The 22,336-nt window shown below is 39.3% G+C and overlaps 1 non-coding gene across 1 annotated transcript; it reads left to right on the forward strand.

The window, feature by feature from the left end:
- Positions 1 to 8,454: 8,454 nt before the first annotated feature.
- On the forward strand, positions 8,455 to 8,561 carry LOC120271194. The gene has a single exon (XR_005539815.1). It is a non-coding gene; the product is annotated as a small nucleolar RNA R71 (small nucleolar RNA).
- Positions 8,562 to 22,336: the final 13,775 nt, after the last annotated feature.

Below are 22,336 nucleotides of genomic sequence, written 5' to 3' on the forward strand. Positions count from 1 at the left end.
GGCTGATTTTCCTGGAGGGAAATAACGGGCTAGAAAAGCTTCTACCATCTCCTCCCATGTAGTGATTGATGCCCTAGGCAATGAGTGTAGCCACTGCTTTGCTTTCCCCTTTAAGGAAAATGGGAAGGCTCTCAATTTGATAGCATCATCCGTCACACCATTGATCTTCGACATGTCACACACCCTCGAGGAAGCTCTCTATGTGACTGTTTGGATCCTCATCGGCGAAATCATTGAATTGTGCGGATCGCTGCAGACATATGGATGAATGCCGGCTTTAGCTCGAAATTCGAGTCATGAATTGGGGACGCACAATACTCGATTGTGTCCCCAATCATCGAAGGTCCGCATAATCGGATAGTGTCCGTTATTGCTCATTCTGTTCCACCATGTTGTCAGATCTTTCTACTTCCAAATCAGCTGGATTAGGCTGTTCTTGTATGAGTTCTTTCCCTTTCCTTCAAGTGTACATTCAAGCTCAAGGTCTCCTTCAATCAATATTGATGGATTCCCTCGGGTCATAACCCGGAGCTGCACCAAAAAAGTAAAGAAAAAAAGAAAAATCAGAATGATGATAGAATAAGAAGATATGGAATAGAATGTGTGGTGAAATAGCTAAGAAAGCAAAGTGCAAAGTATTTCTAAACGCCTAGCTCCCCGGCAACGGCGCCAAAAACTTGACAAGGTCCCCTTGCTTATATCCCGCAAGTCCACGGGCTTGTCGAAGTAATAATCCCGGGTGAGCGGGGTCGAATCCACAAGGAGTAGGGAGTGAAAATACTTAATTTGATTCTTAGCTATGTGGAATATCAATAGTGATAAGTGTGAAATTGATTCAATTCTCAACAATAAAAACAACAAGTGAAAGAGCAAAAGTAAGAAGAGGGTAAGGCAATCGATAAAGAATGGGGTACTCGGATAATGCTTCACCTAGGATGATCGCTTCAATTGCAAGAACTCTCTATTATGCTTCCTAATTAATGCAAGGGTGAGTCGTGGAAATCCTTACATACATAGTCCCAAATCTAAGGTCAACTATGCTTAACTCTATACATGTCCCGGAGGGGAAATCGAACAATCTCAACACCTCGCACTCGCATAGAGTTGCAATGAGCTCTAGGGATTCCAAGTGATAAATCTCTTCCTAAATATAGACCTACCTCTTTGGTCCAGATGGACGGTCCCTAGCCACAATTAAGCCCTAGATACTAAGATCCTCTCAACGCTTCACTCCATTGCACGCGCAACTAGGCCCAGTGGAGGTTCATCCCTTAGACCATTCACTCCATTATGGCTGCAAAGAACTCGAGGAACGGAGGTAGAATCTATCACGTCGGAGGGGAAAGGGGACGCTCCTGTACCTCTCGACTCACCCTCTCAACCCTCTCCAACCTAGCTTTGTCTAACGCTAGTGGTGTGTCACTCACTCACAAGGTTACCAACAAGAACTCTCAACCCTAGTGTCACTCTAGGGGAAATGTTCATACAATCAAGCATTCAAGGTTGGAACTCACAATAAACATCAATTTATTGAAAGCATAATAAAGAAGTTCAATGAAACGAATACATCCTAGGGTTCGCAATCATCCAAGTACCCACTAGGGGTTTAGCTCTCCATGGAGCTTAATACAATCAAAAGAAATCGAATGTAAAAAGCAATGAATCCATAAAGAAACCCCCTCGATGGTCGTGTCGATGGTCTTGTGGAGAGTCCTCTACTCGTCTCCAAAGATTCCTTCATCCGGTATAGGATACGCCTCGATCGAAGCTCCCCTACCAACCTTCTTCCTAATGGAATCACGATGTCGAGCCGTAGAACTTCTCCAAAAACCTTGGCCAATACCACTCGAAAACCCTAGCCAAGTCCTCTCACAAGTTGGGGAAAAAGATGGAGAAAAGAATACTGAAATCGGGGCTGAAATCGGCTTTAAATAGGGTCGAATCGGGCGACTACACGCGTGTACGGAACACGCACGCGTGGAATTTCCACACGGCCGTGGATAATTTCCACACGCCCGTGTGGATTCTCTGCTTTCTCTGGTTTCTCGACCGATGTGAGCGTGTTGCTACAGTGAATTTCTACGATGATTCCGCTACAATCTTCGACTGATTAACTTCCCAATTCCATACTTTCATCGGGGTAACGCAAACGGGCACACATTCACGTCATGAATCACTTGCTTCTTCAATGATGTACATGTTGGCGGGGCTCTTGTTCTTATATGCATAAGTCAGAATGCTCGAGCGTGACTGCCGTTGTGCCCCTCCAAATAGATGTGCTCACTCGATTGAGGAGGTTGGCACACACTCTAGCATCTCACACTTGACCTATGTCTTCGCGTTTGAAACTTAACAAGATCTCCTCCAAAATAGGTGCATTATGATCCATATTGGCCCATTTCCTTCATACTCGGCCTCACAACCCTACCTGCGTAAAAGTAACATAAAAACACACATATTAATGTAGAAAAACTAAGGAAAGTAATGCTCAACATAAGGAATGAACGCTCAGCATTCATATCGCACAAGCACTTATCAAACTCCCCACACTTAAGCTTTTGCTTGTCCTCAAGCAAACATTAAAACGATATCAGTGCATCCGTGAAGAAAATATTGAAAGTGCTTGGCGTTAGGTTCACCAAAAGTATACAAAAAGATAACATTCTACAAGTAAGGGAAATTTCAACACTCGAATACGAAAAAAATCAATGCTCTAGCTAAAAATCTTGAAACAAAAAGGATAACAAACCCAATTTCATGTAAGTGTGTGAACTCACTCAAAACACCCCAAGTTATACTCCTCAAAGTTCTAAGTGCAAGGGACTTGTTTATCTACACAAGTGATAAAAATTTTAGAAGATGGTAGTAGCTTCACACATCCTCTAAGGTAGCCCTTTCCAAAGCGGCCGCTAAGGTGACTTTCACACTTTTGAGGTGGTAGCTCTTTCTACCCGGGTGGTAGCTTTCACTCATCCTATGAGATAGCTCTTTCTCTCATTAGGGCATAACTAGTATCTGACTTGTGAGAGTAGCTTCATACTTCATAGGTGGTAGCTCTTTCCACCCAACAATTCAAATAAACAATAAAACTATTTTGTTCCTTCTTTTTCATTTTCATAGCACAAGAAAAATAAACCTAACTAGTCCCTTTAACATCGAACATGAGTTTCCAATAGAGTTCAAAGAGTGAGTAGTGCACTAAGTGTAAATTGGGTAAAAATTCCTAAAAATTCAAGCAAGAACTAGAGAATGAAAACATTCAATGTTAACAATTTTCCTAAACTTAAGAATACAATCATTGCAACTAGGGTGAACCGCCATTGGCTATGTTAGCATATATCAATCAAAAACAATAGAAATGATGTGTGCACTATGAAACTCCCACCCACACTTAAGTTGTACATTGTCCTCAATGTACACATGCAAGCTCACTCATAATGTATATCAATGAAAAATATATGTGGGAGAAGCAATCAAAACAATACTCCCCTGACTCCTAGTGTTGCGTTTGATGAAGCTAATTCATTGGGAGTAGTGTTCCAACAGGGTTGTGAAGCTCGCACGGCCAAGTGCCAAAAGCACCTTGGTCGTGCCCATGACTAAGTCTCAATTTCCAAGAAGACAAGAGCATTTGCACGCATACGAGGGGGTTCGAGTGAAGCTCAAGAAAAAAACAAAAAAATAACTCGAGTGTATAAAAAGATGAAACAATGAATACAACTCGATAATGCAAAAATAACATAAACTCGGAAGGAAGAATCCTTTTACGAGTGAACAAGTCTAAAAATAAGAAAAATAAGATAAAGTAAAAATGCATGAAAGTAAAGAGGAAGAAGTCAAGTGTCGGTGCTGCGCTCAGGCTCCTGTACTGCTGCTGCGGAAGTGGAAGCATATAGTGGGTCCTCTAGTGCTGGGGTCGAGGTTGGAGGTCTTTGGAGATCTGGGCGGTGCTCGAAGAGTCCTCGACTGCAAGAGCGAATGATGAGGCAACGTCTCGCTCTAGGATCTGCTGTAATATGTCGAAACGCGCCATGAACTCTGTGTACTGAGTGGCCTGCGTAGCCCTAATCTCAGCAACCTCGGCTCGAACCACTCCTAGTGCATTCTCGAGCCTCTCAAAGCGATCATTGGCTCGAGAAGGTAAAAACATACGCACTGGAAATGGTTCCTCGGCCGCTGGAGGTGCCTCGGTGTCCATCGATGCGGGCCGAGGCTCGGGGGTGGGCTGAGATGCTCCGGCGTCATCACCCTCATCCTTAGCTATCTCTGGGGCTGGTAGAACTAACGCAAAAACCCCTGTCCGAACCCTGCGGACCATGCCATCAACCTCATCGTCTCTAGACCCAGGGGAGCCGGTACATTCGTCTTCTCGGCCCCGCGAATCAAATCCAAGAGACCCATGCCCAGCACTAATCTCGTAATGTAAGGACCCGAGAAGATCGCTCCTAGTCTAGTGTACTGTCCCTGATGTCTGATGTAATCAGCCAAGATGTGCCCTAAGTGTATCGGTACGCGCTCTACCATCGAGTACAAGTACAGCAACTCCTGCCGGCTCAGGACACCAGTACTATCGCCACGGCGATTCACCGACCTACTCATGATTGCGTGCAAGTATCTATAGGCTAGCCGGGAAAGGCACGTGGCCTTGGAAACCCCAGGCTCGTACTGACCCTGACCGCATAGCATTCTGTAAGCTCTCGCGGGGTCAAGGTTCCGGGATAATCCCGTGAGGTAATCGTGGGTACTCCTCGAATGCATGGAATGCCTCCTCGTATAAAACCAAGTAGTACTGGAAAACTCGCGTGATGCCCAAGCTATGATGATGTCCAAATACTCTGAACTGAACGGTGCCTAAACTGTCGAAGCTCGCATACGCTCTATCAAACTCGAACGAGGAGAGCACCTCCAGTGAAAACGCTCGGATGGCTGGCTCTCTAATCGTCAATAGCGCCGCCAACCACCATCTCGAAAACAAGATCCTCAACCTCCTCAGTAACTCATCTCCCTGCTGAAGATCTCGCAATATAGTCGTCTCCAGGAATCGAGTCTGTCCGAAACGGAGTCTCGATAAGCGCTCATAACAGACCAGATGCTCAGGAATCGCAAATCGCATGTCCGCAGCTTAAGGGGATGACTCACGTGGCCACTTATCAGCTTGCTTCTTTGACCTAGGTGCCATGACCTGCCAGATTTAAAACAAATTAGTCAAACAAGTTGATAAAACAATACTGCAGAAATCCACACGGTCGTGTGGAATTTTACGCACGCCCGTAGGATTCACGGGCGTGAGAAACGCATCGGCGGTATCAACAATCCAAAAATACACATCAATAATATCTCTAACTTCGTTATAAATGTAAATCATTGTTCCAATTGAAGAAACGAAGCATTGTTGACTAGATTAATCAATAGAAATCATGAATTGACGAAGAAGATGAAGAAAATGAATTTACCGACGAAGAGAAATGAGAGAATAGAGAGCCGGCCGGAAAACTTGCTAAAATCCCACCAAACTAGCGCAATGGACTCGGAGAATGTTGTGAGAGTGTTTTCAAGGGAAAATGAGTCGTGAAGGAGAGAAATCATCCCCTTTTTAAACAGAACTCGTGACTTTTGACGTTCTGTACAACCACACGGGCGTGTGAAAATCCCCCACGCCCGTGCCCTCACTTCAAAAGTTCCACAGGGGTGTATGCACTCCCCTGTGCGCTCTCGAAAAAAAAAACTCTCACTGACTTAAAACGATCTCCCACGGGTGTGCGGAAAATACCCACGCCCGTGCGCCAGACCCACAGGGGAAGACGCACGCCCCTGTGGCTTTCGTGGTTATCCGAGAAAAATATCAAGTCGCCTACACGCCCGTGCGGAAATTCCCCACGGGCGTGGGCATTCACAGGCCTCAACTCACAGGGGCGGCCGCAAGCCCCTGTGTTTTCTCGGGATGGAGGGAGCAACCTGCAGAGTTTCGCACGGGCGTGCGGAAAATACCCACGCCCGTGCGTGGTACACAAGGTCACCCACAGGGGCAAGTCCACGCCCCTGTGTATTCTCGGGAAAATCTGCCCAACTCTGCAGGAAAGCACACGCCCGTGTGGAAATTACCCACCGGCGTGCGCCAGTCTCATGGTCGTCCACAAGGGCAGCCGCACGCCCCTGTGCCCTCTCTGGAAGAGTTCACAGTACACACCCACAGGCGTGTGGAATTTCCACAAGCCCGTGTGTTTTCTCTGGATGACTTAGAAAAATTTGCAGGCTCTGCAGAATTAGCCTGAACATGTTTACACACTCAGAGCCTGCCCTATTGTGCAAAATATACCAGATAAAAATACAAAATAGAACTCAAACGACCAAACTTCGCCAATTCTCAACAAAACATACAATGAATTCTTTTAAAAACCCATAATAAAATCGTAGCACAAGCACTCAAAAATTTAAACACCAACACTTAACAATTTATTCATGCAAACAAACTAAACTAAAAGTACGAAAACAGTAAACACTTGGGTTGCCTCCCAAGAAGCGCTTGTTTAACGTCACTAAGCTTGACGTATCTTTCTTACCTCACGGGGGTTCATGAATGAAGGTTGCCGTCTTACCCATAACTTGAAAGCATGATGAGCAAAGTCTCTTGAGGGTAGAGGGTGTACTATCGGGCTTTAGACCACCTAGCAATTGTTCGTCCAACTCCCTTGGCTCATGTACGTCTCCAACAGTCTTGGGGCGTTTTCGGTGACGTCTTCGAGGCCTCTTCATTTTCCGGAGCACCTTCTTCAAGATTCTCGGGGTAGATGTTTCCTCTCCGGTTGAACCAAGCATTAGTAATTCTTCATTGCTCTCCTCTTTGTTGAACAAACCTTCATACGGATCCGGGTTGAACATTTCCCCGTATATATTCATCAACAATCTCATCGAGTAGTGTCCAGAAAAATACAAAGTGTCATCAAAAATCGAGAGAATGCCGCATGGCTTCAAAGAAGGCGGTAAGTGAGCTTATCGTCTATGACTCTCAATGTGAGCTCTCCGCCCGTCCATGTCAATCAATGCTTTGGAAGTCCGCAAGAACGGTCTCCAAAGTATCAAGGGTACATCTGCATCTTCATCAACATCTAGCACTACAAAGTAAACCGGAAAAATATACTTGTCCACCTTGACAAGTACGTCTTCAATGATGCCTCTCGGATGTTGTACTGTTCGGTCCGCCAATTGTAAAGTCATCCGAGTAGACCTAGGCTCACCCAAGCCTAGCTTTTGGAAGAAAGTATATGGCATGACGTTGATACTTGCCCCCGAATCCGCCAATGCCATTTCCTCATCTAAGTTGGCGATGTTACACGGAATAATGAAGCTTCCAGGGTCTTTCTTCTTGTTCGGCATGTTCTTTTGTAACACCACCGAGCATGAAGCATCAAGCACCACTGAAGCACTCTCCACCAATTTCCTCTTGTTGGTCAATAGGTCATTCAGGAACTTCGCATACTTAGGCATTTGAGCCAAAGCCTCAACAAAAGGAATGTTGATGTGGAGTTGCGTGAACTAACTCAGGAACTTCTTATACTGGTCATCCCCTTGGTCATTCTTCAATCTAGAGGGATAAGGGATTCTTGGCTTGAAAGATGGGGATGCCACCTCTTTCTCTTTGTTTGCTTCCTTCTCAACCTCTACGACCTCGGGTGCGTGTTCTTTCGGCATTTCACTCGGAAGCCGCCCTTCAACCTCATGACCGCTTCTCAAAGCGATCGCCTTCACATGTTCTCTCGGATTGGTTTCCGTGTTGCTTGGTAAACTTCCATGTGGCCTTTCGGAAAGAGATTTCGCAATTTGCCCCACTTGATTTTCAAGGTTGTGCAAGGAGGTGGTATGATTGCGAAGTGTAGCCTCGACTGATTCAAATCTTGTATTTGTTGATTGAACAAATCTAGACAAGTGCTTCTCCAAATCCGTCATTCGGGTCTCCAAACCTGAAATTCTGTTTTCCACTTGAGGGGCTTGTTGTTGTTGTTTTCCATGAAAAGTTGGGATGATTCTTCCAACCTGAATTGTAGGTGTTGCTATATGGATTCCCTTGAGGTCTCATTCCATTACCTACAAAGTCGACATTCTCAACTGAAGAAACATCACCAATGACGATTGGGCAATCGGAGGGAGCATGTCCTCCGCCACAACTTGTGCAGTTGGTTACGGCCGCAACTCTATTCGAAGCTATAAGATCTAGCTTCTTACTCAAACTCTCCACTTGGGCTGCCAATGAAGTTACCGCATCAATTTCATGGAGACCGCCACCTTTTCTTCTCCCTCGCGTTCCACTGGTAGCTATTTAACCCCCATTTCCTCAATCAATTGACGAGCCTCGTCGGGGTCTTGCTACCTAAGGTACCTCCTGCCACCGCATCCAAGAGTTGTCTTGTACCTGCATTCAACCCATTGTAGAAGGTTTGAACAATCATCCACTCCGGAAATCCGTGTTGCGGACACTTGCGCAGGAGTTCCTTGAACCGTTCCCATGTCTCAAATAGAGACTCCAATTCCAATTGCATAAAGGATGAGATCTCATTCCTAAGCTTGGCTGATATTCCGGGAGGGAAATAACGGGCTAGAAAAGCTTCTACCATCTCCTCCTATGTAGTGATTGATGCCCTAGGCAATGAGTGTAGCCACTGCTTTGCTTTCCCCTTTAAGGAAAATGGGAAGGCTCTCAATTTGATGGCATCATCCGTCACACCATTGATCTTCAGCATGTCACACACCTCGAGGAAGCTCTCTATATGACTGTTTGGATCCTCATTTGCCAAATCATTGAATTGTGCGGACTGCTGCAGCATATGGATGAATGCCGGCTTTAGCTCGAAATTCTGAGCTGTAATTGGGGGACGCACAATACTCGATTGTGTCCCCAATACTGAAGGTCTGGCATACTCGGATAGTGTCCGTTATTGCTCATTCTGTTCCGCCATGTTGTCAGATCTTTCTACTTCCAAATTAGCTGGATTAGGCTGTTCTTGTACAGGTTCTTTCCCTTTCCTTCGAAGTGTACATTCAAGTTCAAGGTCTCCTTCAATCAATATTGATGGATTCCCTCGGGTCATAACCTGGAGCTGCACCAAAAGTAAAGAAAAAGAAAATCAGAATGATAATAGAATAAGAAAGCAAAGTTCAAAGTATCTCTAAACGCCTAGCTCCCCGGCAACGGCGCCAAAAACTTGACAAGGTCCCCTTGCTTATATCCCGCAAGTGCACGGGCTTGTCGAAGTAATAATCCCGGGTGAGCGGGGTCGAATCCACAGGGAGTAGGGAGTGAAAATACTTAATTTGATTCTTAGCTATGTGGAATATCAATAGCGATAAGTGTGAAATTGATTCAATTCTCAACAATAAAAACAACAAGTGAAAGAGCAAAAGTAAGAAGAGGGTAAGGCAATCGATAAAGAATTGGGTACACCGATAATTCTTCACCTAGGATGATCGCTTCAAGTGCAAGAACTCTCTATTATGCTTCCTAATTAATGCAATGGTGAGTCATGGAAATCCTTACATACATAGTCCTAAATCTAAGGTCAACTATGCCTAACTCTATACATGTCCCGGAGGAAAAATCGAACAATCTCAACACCTCGCACTCGCATAGAGTTGCAATGAGCTCTAGGGATTCCAAGTGATAAATCTATTCCTAAATATAGACCTACCCCTTTGGTCCAGATGGACGGTCCCTAGCCACAATTAAGCCCTAGATACTAAGATCCTCTCAACGCTTCACTCCATTGCACGCGCAACTAGGCCCAGTGGAGGTTCATCCCTTAGACCATTCACTCCATTATGGCCGCAAAGAACTCGAGGAACGGAGGTAGAATCTATCACGTCGGAGGGGAAAGGGGACGCTCCTGTACCTCTCGACTCACCCTCTCAACCCTCTCCAACCTAGCTTTGTCTAACGCTAGTGGTGTGTCACTCACTCACAAGGTTACCAACAAGAACTCTCAACCTTAGTGTCACTCTAGGGGAAATGTTCATACAATCAAGCATTCAAGGTTGGAACTCACAATAAACATCAATTTATTGAAAGCATAATAAAGAAGTTCAATGAAACGAATACATCCTAGGGTTCGCAATCATCCAAGTACCCACTAGGGGTTTAGCTCTCCATTGAGCTTAATACAATCAAAGAAATCGAATGTAAAAGCAATGAATCCATAAAGAAACCCCCTCGATTGTCGTGTCGATGGTCTTGTGGAGAGTCCTCTACTCGTCGTCCAAAGATTCCTTCGTCCGGTATAGGATACGCCTCGATCGAAGCTCCCCTACCAACCTTCTTCCTAATGGAATCACGATGTCGGAGCCGTAGAACTTCTCCAAAACCTTGGCCAATACCCCTCGAAACCCTAGCCGAAGTCCTCTCACAAGTTGGGGAAAAGATGGAGAAAAGAATACTGAAATCGGGGCTGAAATCGACTTTAAATAGGGCTGGAATCGGGCGACTACACGGGCGTGTACGGAACACGCGCCCGTGCAGAATTTCCACACGCCCGTGTGGATTCTCTGTTTCTCTGGTTTCTCGGCCGGCTGTGAACAGTCTTGTTACAGTAATTGCTATAGTGTTCTGCTATAATCTTCGACCTGATTAACTTCCCAATTCCAGACTATCATCGGGGTAACGCAAACGGGCACACATTCACGTCGTGAATCACTTGCTTCTTCAATGATGTACATGTTGGCGGGGCTCTTGTTCTTATATGCATAAGTCGAAATGCTCGAGCGTGACTGCCTTTGTGCCCCTCCAAATAGATGTGCTCACTCGATTGCGAGGAGGTTGGCACACACTCTAGCATCTCACACCTGACCTATGTCTTCGCGTTTGAACCTTAACAAGATCTCCTCCAAAATAGGTGCATTATGATCCACATTGGCCCATTTCCTTCATACTCGGCCTCACAACCCTACCTGCGTAAAAGTAACATAAAAACACACATATTAATGTAGAAAACATAAGGAAAGTAATGCTCAACATAAGGAATGAACGCTTCGCATTCATATCGCACAAGCACTTATCAAGTACCGGTGGTAGAATTTTGAATAAATATTGTAGTTTACTTTTGCTAGACACTGTCCAAGCTTTGATTTGTACTAGAGATTGGATTCATTGGAAAAAGTATTAAGTTTGATTCCATTTTACTAGTATTATTTTTCTCATTATACTAATTCATGTGATCATTGATTCATTTATGTTTTGTTGTGCTTAGTTATAGATGATTCTAGTAATGATTCGGAAGGGGATATAGATGAAAATATTTTTGATCAAAATATGAAGTCTAATAAAACTATATCAGCTTAATGTTCTAACTTCTAATTCTATAATTGATCATGAATAAAGAGAGGCAATGCCAAGCTTTTGATACTAATTTAGTTATGAGTCTATTTAATTATTAAAGTTATATAATATTTCATTTTAATTTGTAGGCATGAGAATTTGATTGTTGAATCTGCTCGTTGTCGCGAAGGTGGAGATTTGATTTCTTTCTCTGGATTTTGTGAATAATGGAATTTGTGGTTGTTTGAGATTGTCGTTTGTAATATGATTATTATTTCGGATTGTATTTATGATTTGTAATATGGTTGTTTGTTGGTGGAATTTGTATATTTTGGATTGAAGTTTGTACTTTATAATATGGTGTGCCTCTTGTGGGATGATATCTTTAAATATGACACTTATTTGTGTTACTTTGTTAGTTTTATAAAATTATATAATATTTTTAAATAAATAGATAAAGGGTAAATTAGGTGACTAATCGTGTTAAATTGGTCAAATTGGTGTTAAACAATTAAATGGGTTAAACAGTTTAACGTGTCAACCTGACCCGACCTAACCCAACGCAACTCGTTTAAAAAATATTAGATGTGTTAAACGAGTCGTGTCATGTTACCTGTTTAATAAATGGTCCGTGTTCTCATTTTTTACCCTTTTAATAAACGTGACGTGTATGGGTTTACATGTTTTTCACCCGTCACCCATTTAACCCAACCCGACAAGTTTGACACCCCTAATCTATAGGAACATTTAATTTAGTATTAGAAGGTATTGTTTTATTTTTTTAAAAAATTGTCTTTATGTACCTCAAGTTAGTAAAAAATTTAGATTTTGCTTCTAAGTTAGTTGAACTGAGATATTATGTTCTATTTCATAATATAGTTAGTATTAAATTGAATAATACATTTGTGGCATCTAGTTGTAAACAAGATGGTCTTTGTTATATTACACCTTATGATACTATTGCATATGTTGAAAATGAAATAAATAATATTGTAATTTCAAAAAAAAAAATGTGATTGTTGCTAATTATTAGTGACACCTTAGATTTGGTGATATCCATTCAAGTATGATTAGTAGATTAGTTAGCAATGGTCCCTTATATTTTCTAAAATAACCAAATTGCCTTTTACTAGAAAGGGTATAAGGGCTGACGATGTATTAGACTTGATACATTCTAATATATATGGTCCCTTGAATCATGTAGCAAGATGAGGATTTACTTTTTATTATTATTATTATTATTACATTTATTGATGATTATTCTAGATAGGGTCCACATCCACTTGATAAAAAAATAAATGAAAATTGTTTATAAACTCTATAGATTTTTTTTTAAACCTCTTTAGAATTTAGAAATGAAGTAGCAAAAAAAAAGGTTGAAGCATCAAATGCATCTGCTTATATAGAGGTAGTGAATACCTCTTTGATGAATTCAGTCAGTATCTAAGGGATAAAAGTCTTTTATATCAGCTTCTCCTTCCAAGAACATCATAACACAATGGTGTTTTAGATGAAGGAATTATACCTTATTTTATAACTTAAAAGTATAGAAGATTTGGGTTGTCCTTCTAAGTTATGAAAAAGAGAATACAATTTATTTATTAAATAGAGTTCCAACTATATTATTTACAAAAACTCCATATGAACAATGGATTGTAGAAAACCAAAGGTAAGACACTTAAGGATATGGAGAAGTCTCATAAATCTTAAAAAACAAAGTATTGATAAGTTGGCATCTAAAATAGATAAATACCTATTTGTAGATTACCTTAATGCTTTTCGACATTATTTTATAATCCTATTGAACAAAAAATTGTTTGTAAGTAGGAACCAATTTTCCTAAATGAGGATTTTGTAATTATTTGTGATAAAAGCAATAAGATTGCTTTAGAATAGTTGGGTCAAATTAAATGATTCACCAAATGAAATCATCCCCATTGTTATTAGTAGGACAAGTGTACCAAAAAAAAAAAGTTGCAGAATAGTTCACCCTTGAGAAAAATAGACTTTTTTGAATGAAACTCATCCCATGATTTCAAATTAGTGTGAGAATGATCTTTATAACTATAATAAGGCAACGTTTAAAACCGATAAATGGATAGATATAATGGGATTAGAAATAGAATCCATATATACTAATCAAGTTTGGTTCTAAATGGGTTTATAAGAGAAGAAGAGATATGTGAAGGAAGATTAACTGCAAAAGACTATCATTAAAAGGAATGAATTGATTATAAGGATATTTCCTTACCATAATTAATGCATAAATTTATTAGAATCTCGTTAACTTTAGTTATTCACTATGATTAAAGAATTTCGTAGATGGATATACAAACAGACTTCTTGAATTGATTTCTTAAAGAAGAAATTTATATAGACTAACTTAATCGGTTTATATATGAAGGGAAGGAGCATAAAATATGTAAGATGAAAAGATCTATATATGCACTTAAACATACATCTAGAAGTTGAGCATCCACTTGGTTGAAACAGTCAAGCAATTTTGTTTTACTCAAAATTCAGATAAAGTTTTTTTTTTTTTAATAAAAAAACAACATAAAAATGCTATTATATTTTTTGTTTTTTTAAATGATATTGTTATCATTGGGAATGATATAGGAATGTTATCTTTAACTAAATTATGGTTGTTTAACTAATTCTCTATGACAGAAATTGATGAGGCATCATATCTTTTGGTATTAAGCTTTATGGAGATAGAGGAAATAGACTTTTGGGATCATTTTAGTAAAATTATATTTAAAAGATTGTGACCGAGTTTAACATGCAAGATTCTATAAATAGGGGTAGTACTTTTAGACAAGGAATTATTCTTTATAAGAAAATGCCATCCCAAGTTGATGAAGAATTAGAAAGAATGAAACATTGGCAATATACTTGGCAATATTTGCGATGGTAAATATAAGGCCAAAAATTACTTAAGCAGTTAATGTTGTTAGTATACAATATCAATCTAATCTTATAAATGTGTATTGGACTATTGTTAAGCATATTTTTTGAAAAGTGATTGTCAACACATATTTTATTATTATTATTATTATTATTATTATTATTATTATCATCATCATCATCATCATCATCATCATCATCATCATCATCATCATCATCATCATCATCATCATCATCTTGAGCACTTTACATATATATTTGAGAAATTATGATCCATCTGGTACTTAGTTTGTTATTTATATACACTTAAGGCATTGAGAGGGCATAGGGAGATCAAGAAAAGCAACTAATCAAGTGTAAAAACTTAATTAACAATCAATGATGAAAAGAACTATGGTCAAAAGTTATATGAAGCAATAGATAATGGAGGAAGATCGTGTACGGATATGATTTCACTTGGAAATTAAGAATCAAGGTAATTGCATTTAAAATAGATAAATCATCGAGTTGTTGGACCAAGGGGATTAAAAAATATATCGTGTACTCTCTTGAGTTGCCTCAATACCTAATCCTACACTATAGTAGGATTGAATCTCTTCTTATCCTACTTTCACACGATTGCAAAGAGATCAAGAAAACCCCTAATAAAAAGCAGGAGCTCTCGCTACATAGTCAGAAAAATCACAAGTGGTCTATCTCTATCGCGCACTCTTGACACTCTTCATCTATGGATGATCCTACCGATGAATCTTTTGATCTCAATCACAAAATCTAAATAAAATAGCCACTCTTCTTACTCAAAATCAACAATTTAGAGACATAGATGAACCCAACTAACTGAAGAAAATCTATATTAAAAGCAATAAGAAAGTGTATATATCCCAAGCTACATCAATTCAGACACCCTAGGAAGTTAGCCCTCCATGGGATTAATGTTCAAACCAAAGCAAATGAAATTAAGCCCTAAAACACTGTACATGGAAGAAGAATGTGAGAAATGATTAGAGCTGATATCATCACCTTTAATCGTCACTTGGGTTATTCCTTCAAACTTCCTCTTTTTCCCTTGATTCACTTCTAAATCCTAGTCATCGTCCAAAAGTCCTTTTCCCTAAAGCTTGATGCTAGATAACATTTTCAGCTTTCTTTTTATAACCCCAAGAAATCTATAAGTACAGAGGCAAGTACAATGGCATTTACTTTGCCTGTGTAGATCTCTGGATAACTCAAAAACTTGATCCTTGAAGTACACGACCGGGTGTACATGACCGTGTATATCTCTTGATGGTCTTCTCTTTAGCTTGTGAGATGCAAGGGTGTGTGCCTTACTTCAGCCCATGTTCTCCTCTACACCATGCTCTTTAGATTCGTGGATGTACATGGGGGTGCACCTTATTTACACTGTAATGTTTTTCTCCGTATGACTTTGGGTTGGGTGGTGGATAGTCATATACAAGGCCATGTGCATGGTCCATGTATTTCTCTAGATGTTCATCTTGCCGATACTCTAAAGGATATGAGGGTAGGTACACAGCCGTGTATCTTACCCGTGTATTTATCTGAATGTTGTTTTGGCCCTTTTTTTATCTTCATTTTATACTTTGGCTCAAGTTGTGTTTCTTTTACCCTGAAATGATAAATGGAACAAACTAAGTACCAAATCATCCATAAAAACATTCATGAGGACCACTTAAGTGCAAAAGATAATCAATATGATATGTTTGATATAACACTTATCAATTAAGTTTAGAATTTTTGGAGAGCTACATAGGTGATCACATGATCACAACAATGAAGGTGTGAATTCTCTATAGCCGAATAGAAGAAAGGAGCTCATTGGCTATCACACAAGTGGGCATATGGCCTTAAGAGCAGTGTGACTCCTGCCATTGTGAACCGTGGAATCTTCAAATCTTTGAATCTATGCTCTTCCACCTTGGCACACACCTATAAGCTGCCCATAATCTACTCATTATAAAAGGAATAACTATTAGTGTTAGAGGGAAGCTCTTTGATTGACCTAACTTTGGAGAGACATCTTTCAGGGTAGAAGTTTTGACTATTGGAGGTTGTCAAGGAGACATGGAAGACGTACATGCAAAGATCGCCGCAACATCTGAGGGCTTTTAGTGGACTTCATCAACCCAAGGAGACAGACAAAGCTTAAGGGATTTTTTAAATTTATTTTGATTCACTTATATTCTTTTAGATTGTGTTTGGGTTCTTCTATAATATGAAACTAATCTGTTGTGGTATTTTTGCACAAATAAACTATAGGATTTAAGTTGCATTTAATTTGGATATTAATCTTTTATTAATTAAGTTTTGATTGAAATTCAATTGCATTCGCTTTGTTGTTGTGATTTTTCTACATATGATAACCCAAAATTTCACATCAGATACACACATGAGAGATTAAGAAATCCCCCATGTGTAAATCTACCATATTTCAAGGGGTTACGTGTACGCTTAGAGATAGGGTGTACAATATTAATTCCCACAACTATTCTGAGTTCAAGATTCATAGAGTGTTAATATTATCCTAGAGAGTGTTGATTACAAAGAGATTTCAATCTTGCTCTGTATAGGACTAGATGATGATCATCTTGAGAAAGTTCTCCATAATTTAGGAATACCAATGATCGATCCTAAGTCAATCATCAATATGATATCCAAGTCTAATGCTTAATAGAAACCCTACAAGATTCTTTGTCCTGAAAACCCCATCTCATACATGATTCTCTCCAATTAAGCATTGTTCTCAATAGTGGCATTAGTTCAAATTCGTTTTTTAATCTCATATCTTTCATTACTTCTATTAGGCAAGATAATAATGGAATAACTAGTACTAGTACTCTTAGTCCTCATAGGACAACCCCACTTTAATAGCACACTATATTACTAATCTGACACATGTACTTGCACAGCCTAAATCTTAAATGGTATTTTCAAGATTAACAGGGTATCAGACAACTCCATAAGATTGATAGTATTCTTATTTTCCCTTATAAGCCAAGCCAAGCAGTGGTTGACATCAATGCCTTAGGGTTCAATCATGACATAAGCTTAGATAGCGGAGAAGTTTCTCATAATGTACTTTCCACCAGCCATAAGAACCAAGTTATAACATGAGATTTTTTTTCTATGTGCAGTTTGGGATGAAGACACAATTTGGGGCATCGAAGTGGTTTAAGGATCTTTTAAGAGGATTTCGTCCCCATGGTTTACCTAATTGGATACAAGTGTAGTCATTCTACAGTAGGCTCAATTAGAGCACTGGCCAGAAGATTGACGATGTAGCTAGAGGCTCACTTGGTAGCAAGATTCCAAAAGTATCCAGGTAATTATTTCAAGATATAGCCATGAACAACTACCAGTGGACTACTAGAGGCAGATAAAACAAGGTAATTGGTATTTATGAAGTACACGTGATCACTATTCTCGTCATTCATTTCGGAGCAAGAAAACAGATGGGATGATAGTTTCTTGAACAACTTCAATGATGTTGTGTGAGACATATGATAGAGGACAACCCTTTTCAAAGTGTCCTTCCATAGGGGCAATGGTAAGATCTATGGAGCAAGTGGATTATATTAGCAATTTGGCCTAGCCTCAGGGAAATGCCCACAATAGCTGTCACGCCCTGAGCCTGGTATGCTGATAAATGGCCACATACCCACAAGACTGAGACCAAGTGAGCATGCAAGGTCTCAGAACCTATCTTAAGATAGCAGATACATCAAACAAAAGTACCAATTTTAAAGTAGAAATATGACAGAGTCTAGTATAAGGAAATTCAAACTAACAAGATTTCAAAACAATATTTAATCAAAACCAGTATTTAGGTGTACTAGAAGATAGAGCATTACCAACTTGAAAGAAAACTAGATGATGCTTCACTTAACAACCCCCGCTAAGCTCCCCACCAACAAACCTTACACCTGACCTGAAAAAATTACAAAGCATATTTATGAACTCAAAAAGCTAAGTAACCACTAAAAATATTGTGATCATAACAATTCTCAAAAATTCAGAATTTTGTACAAAAAAAAAACATATCTTAATACAAATTCTTGACCAAATACAATTCAAAACAAAATAATTTAGCAAAAATACAAATTTTTTTGTTGTTAGTGAATCCAGAATATATGTCTCCTAATTCACTATTGCCAAAACAAATATTAGAGATCATTTATTTAAACTCGATGACCCGATTTAGAGGTTCAAAATTTATTTCTTTACCATCAGTGACCCGAGCTAGATTGTTAGAGATCGTTATTTTTACCACCGATACAATGATGTGAAACTATAGCTTCTTAATAGAGTCATATGTCGACACAGGCAGTGTTTAACCACCAATGACATGGTTAGTGCAATTGGTGACTATAATTGTTATGACAAAATACTCCATGTATGTAAAACAATAACTAACAAAGTTCAGACTAAGCAAATATAGAATAAACTGGCAGGTAAAACAATCCTATCAATCGTATGATCCCACTTTTATAATATCAAAATAATCAATTATTTCACTTGAACAGATAATTTATACAAATTTTGGCGAATAACTAAATGATCTAAATAATTTCAAAATATAATTAATCAGAGAAATATATATATAAATATATATATATAATTTTCTATCAATTGAGAGAAATATAACTAATCAGAATTTAAATAAAGTATTTGATAATTAAGATAATAAATAATCTGAAATTAAATAAATATTTAATAATTCAGATAATTCAGATAATTGAGTAAAATTATATTATTTGTCAGAATTTTAGATAACTAAAAAATAATTCTAAAAATAGCTATCATTAAAGAAATAATAATTGACTAATCAACAGTAATTTAATTATCAACAATGAATATACAAAATAATTAAATTAACAAATTTAGCTAATGTCAAAAATGCTCGCTAAATTTCCAAAATCCAAATCGCATCCCAACTCAACTCTCAACAAAAGATCCTATAGACATAAAATCAATTCAACAATCCTAAACATTTCCCCTAGAGTGGCACTAGGGTTGAGAGTTCTTGTTGGTAACTTGTGAGTGAGTGACACACCACGAGCGTTAGACAAAGCTAGGTTGGAGAGGGTTGAGAGGGTGAGTTGAGAGGTACAGGAGCGTCCCCTTTCCCCTCCGACGTGATAGATTCTCCCTCCGTTCCTCGAGTTCTTTGTGGCCATAATAGAGCGAATGGTCTAATTGATGACCCTCCGCTGGGGCTTAGTTGCGCGTGCAACGGAGTGAAGCGTTGAGGTGATCTTAGTATCTAGGGCTTAATCGTGGTTAGGGACCTTCCACCTGGATCAAACGATTAGGTCTATAATTAGGAAGAGATTTATCACTTGGAATCCCTAGAGCTCTTTGCAACTCTATTCGAGTGCGAGGTTGAGAGGTTATCTAATCTCTCCTCTGGGACATGTATAGAGTTAGGCATAGTTGACCTTAGATTTGGGACTATGTAATTAAGGATTTCCATGACTCACCATTGCATTGATTAGGAAGCATAATAGAGGGTTCTTGCACTTGAAATGATTATACTAGGGGGAGCATTATCCGAGTAACCCACCTTTATCGATTGCCTTACCTCCTCCTTTACTCGTGCTCTCTTACTTGTTGCTTTTACTTTTGAGAATTGAATCATTGTCACACTTATCACTATTGATCTTTCACATAGCTAAGAAGCGGATTAAGTGTTTTTACTCCCTACTCCCTGTGGATTCAATACCCGCTCATCCGGGATTATTACTTTGACAAACCCGCGCACTTGTGGGATATACACAAGGGGATCTTGTCAACCTGTATACTTGCGGTATTCACAGACTCATTGTAATATTATCTGCATATTTATATTCATATATTCACATACCTTAGAGGACTATTACAACTCATCACCAGGAAATTCATCAACATAATCTATGCTCTCACTGCAAATATCATGAGTGAAAAGAAACATAAAATTGGAACTCAAATAAAATCTGAGTAAAAGTATGTGAAGCAAGTTAAAGTATAAATCATCCTCAAGGTTCACAAGGTTAAGCATTCACAAGAAGGTTATGGCAATCAAAATGAAAAACATCTTCAAGCAAATGAAAACTCCCTCAAATCTTTCATTGAAATATGAAAATAAGTGTTTCTGTTTAAATTGTAGAATGACGCTTTATCTTATTCATCGGTGATGGAGGAGAAAGGAAAGATGATGATTCTTCCAAATGGTCTTCTCTGATCTCTTTACTTCAATCTGATGAGTCTTCTTCTTCAAATTAGGTTAGCAGCCACTTCTCTCTTTTGTTAAAGAAAAAACTTTCCTCTATCTTTTACAAATTAGCCTTATGTAACCCTATCTAATGTTGATCCACGGTGGTGGCTAGATCACCCAAGATAGTGCGTCTCTTTATCGATGGCCTAACAAATTTGATAAACAATTCCCACGACTGTAGGGAATGGTTCCCATGACTGTGTGTGTTCCTGTCTTTTCATCATTCGTTTGGACTATCTTACCACGGCCATGGCTAAGTCACCTATTGCTATTCGCTTTCCTGGCCATTGAAACATCTCCTACCAATTCCTTCCAAAGTCATGGACAGTGAGACCCACGGGAGTGCCTATTCTAGTTGTCATCTCTAATTGTTCACCATACTCATCCATATTGATCCCACGGCCGTGGACCCCTCTGAACTTCCTTGAAACTTATCATAGGGAATGGTTCCCATGACTGTGTGTGTTCCTGTCTTTTCATCATTCGTTTGGACTATCTTACCACGGCCATGGCTAAGTCACCTATTGCTATTCGCTTTCCTGGCCATTGAAACATCTCCTACCAATTCCTTCCAAAGTCATGGACAGTGAGACCCACGGGAGTGCCTATTCTAGTTGTCATCTCTAATTGTTCACCATACTCATCCATATTGATCCCACGGCCGTGGACCCCTCTGAACTTCCTTGAAACTTATCATTTTAGCTTCTTTTCTTCGACCAATGCTCATCAACCATCCCATCTACAAAAGTAAGAAATTACAACACATATGACCCCATAAACTAACAAAAATCATGTCCATAATATGCAACATGCTCATTCCAAACATGTTGCAATAAACAATTATCAAACACCCCACACTTGAGTGTTTGCTTGTCCTCGAGCAAAATTAAGGGATAGAAAAAATGAGAAAATTATAAGTGTTTGATTTAAGTTCACTAGAGAGTAAAAAGAATGGAATTCTGAAATCTAGGGATTGTCTATTTAACATTTAATGAAAGATGTACCCAAAACCAATAATTCTTGACAAATGAAGGATGAACCCCAAAAGTATGTGTGTAGGTCTACTTTAACAAATCACAAAATTACAAAACAACAGAAATAGTGAATCAAGTATTAGCTCCAAACAAACCATGAGGTAGCCCTTTCTTGATTGGCCGGTCAAGTGGCTTTCACTCTTTAAGGACGGTAGCTCTTTATGCCCTACAAAGCATAAGGTGGTAGGTTTCACACTTCTTATAAGATAGCTCTTTGTCTCACTACGGCATAACTTGTATTCGGCTTAGTGAGTAGCTACATATTTAACATGAGGTAGCTCTTTCTAGCATTTAGCAAAAACATTTTTTGAAGCAAAGTAATTAGAAACACAAGGCCACTAAACACCAACATGACACAATGGGACTCAAATCTTAGAAGTCATAACAAAGTAGGGTAACAACAAGCATTAAGATGTTCAAAGGTGTCCTAAACATAGAATAGCAATCTACTTAAAATGAACGATCATAAGCATAGGTGCATGAGGATGAAATACAAGTAATGAAGATTACGACTCCGTTCCCCCCCCCTCTTCACACTTGAGCTGTACATTTCCCTCAATGTACACAATAAGAATTTAGAATAATGAAAAGGGAATGAAAAATTAAAATAATACTTCCCTAATGAAGTGATGATGCTGTGGTGAAAGCTAGGAATGTCAAAGCATAGTGTGCTCGATGGCAGTGGCAAAGTTACCTATGGTTATGGACACGATTCTACACAGGTTTAGGGAGGAATATACACAACAGAATGGGATACAATAGATGTAAGTTATGTAAGGAAAATAGAAGAAATGCATTAAGCGCAATGGAAAACTAAGAGAAGTG

This window comes from Dioscorea cayenensis, chromosome 10, assembly GCF_009730915.1.
Source record: "Dioscorea cayenensis subsp. rotundata cultivar TDr96_F1 chromosome 10, TDr96_F1_v2_PseudoChromosome.rev07_lg8_w22 25.fasta, whole genome shotgun sequence".
Classification (NCBI taxonomy): domain Eukaryota; kingdom Viridiplantae; phylum Streptophyta; class Magnoliopsida; order Dioscoreales; family Dioscoreaceae; genus Dioscorea; species Dioscorea cayenensis.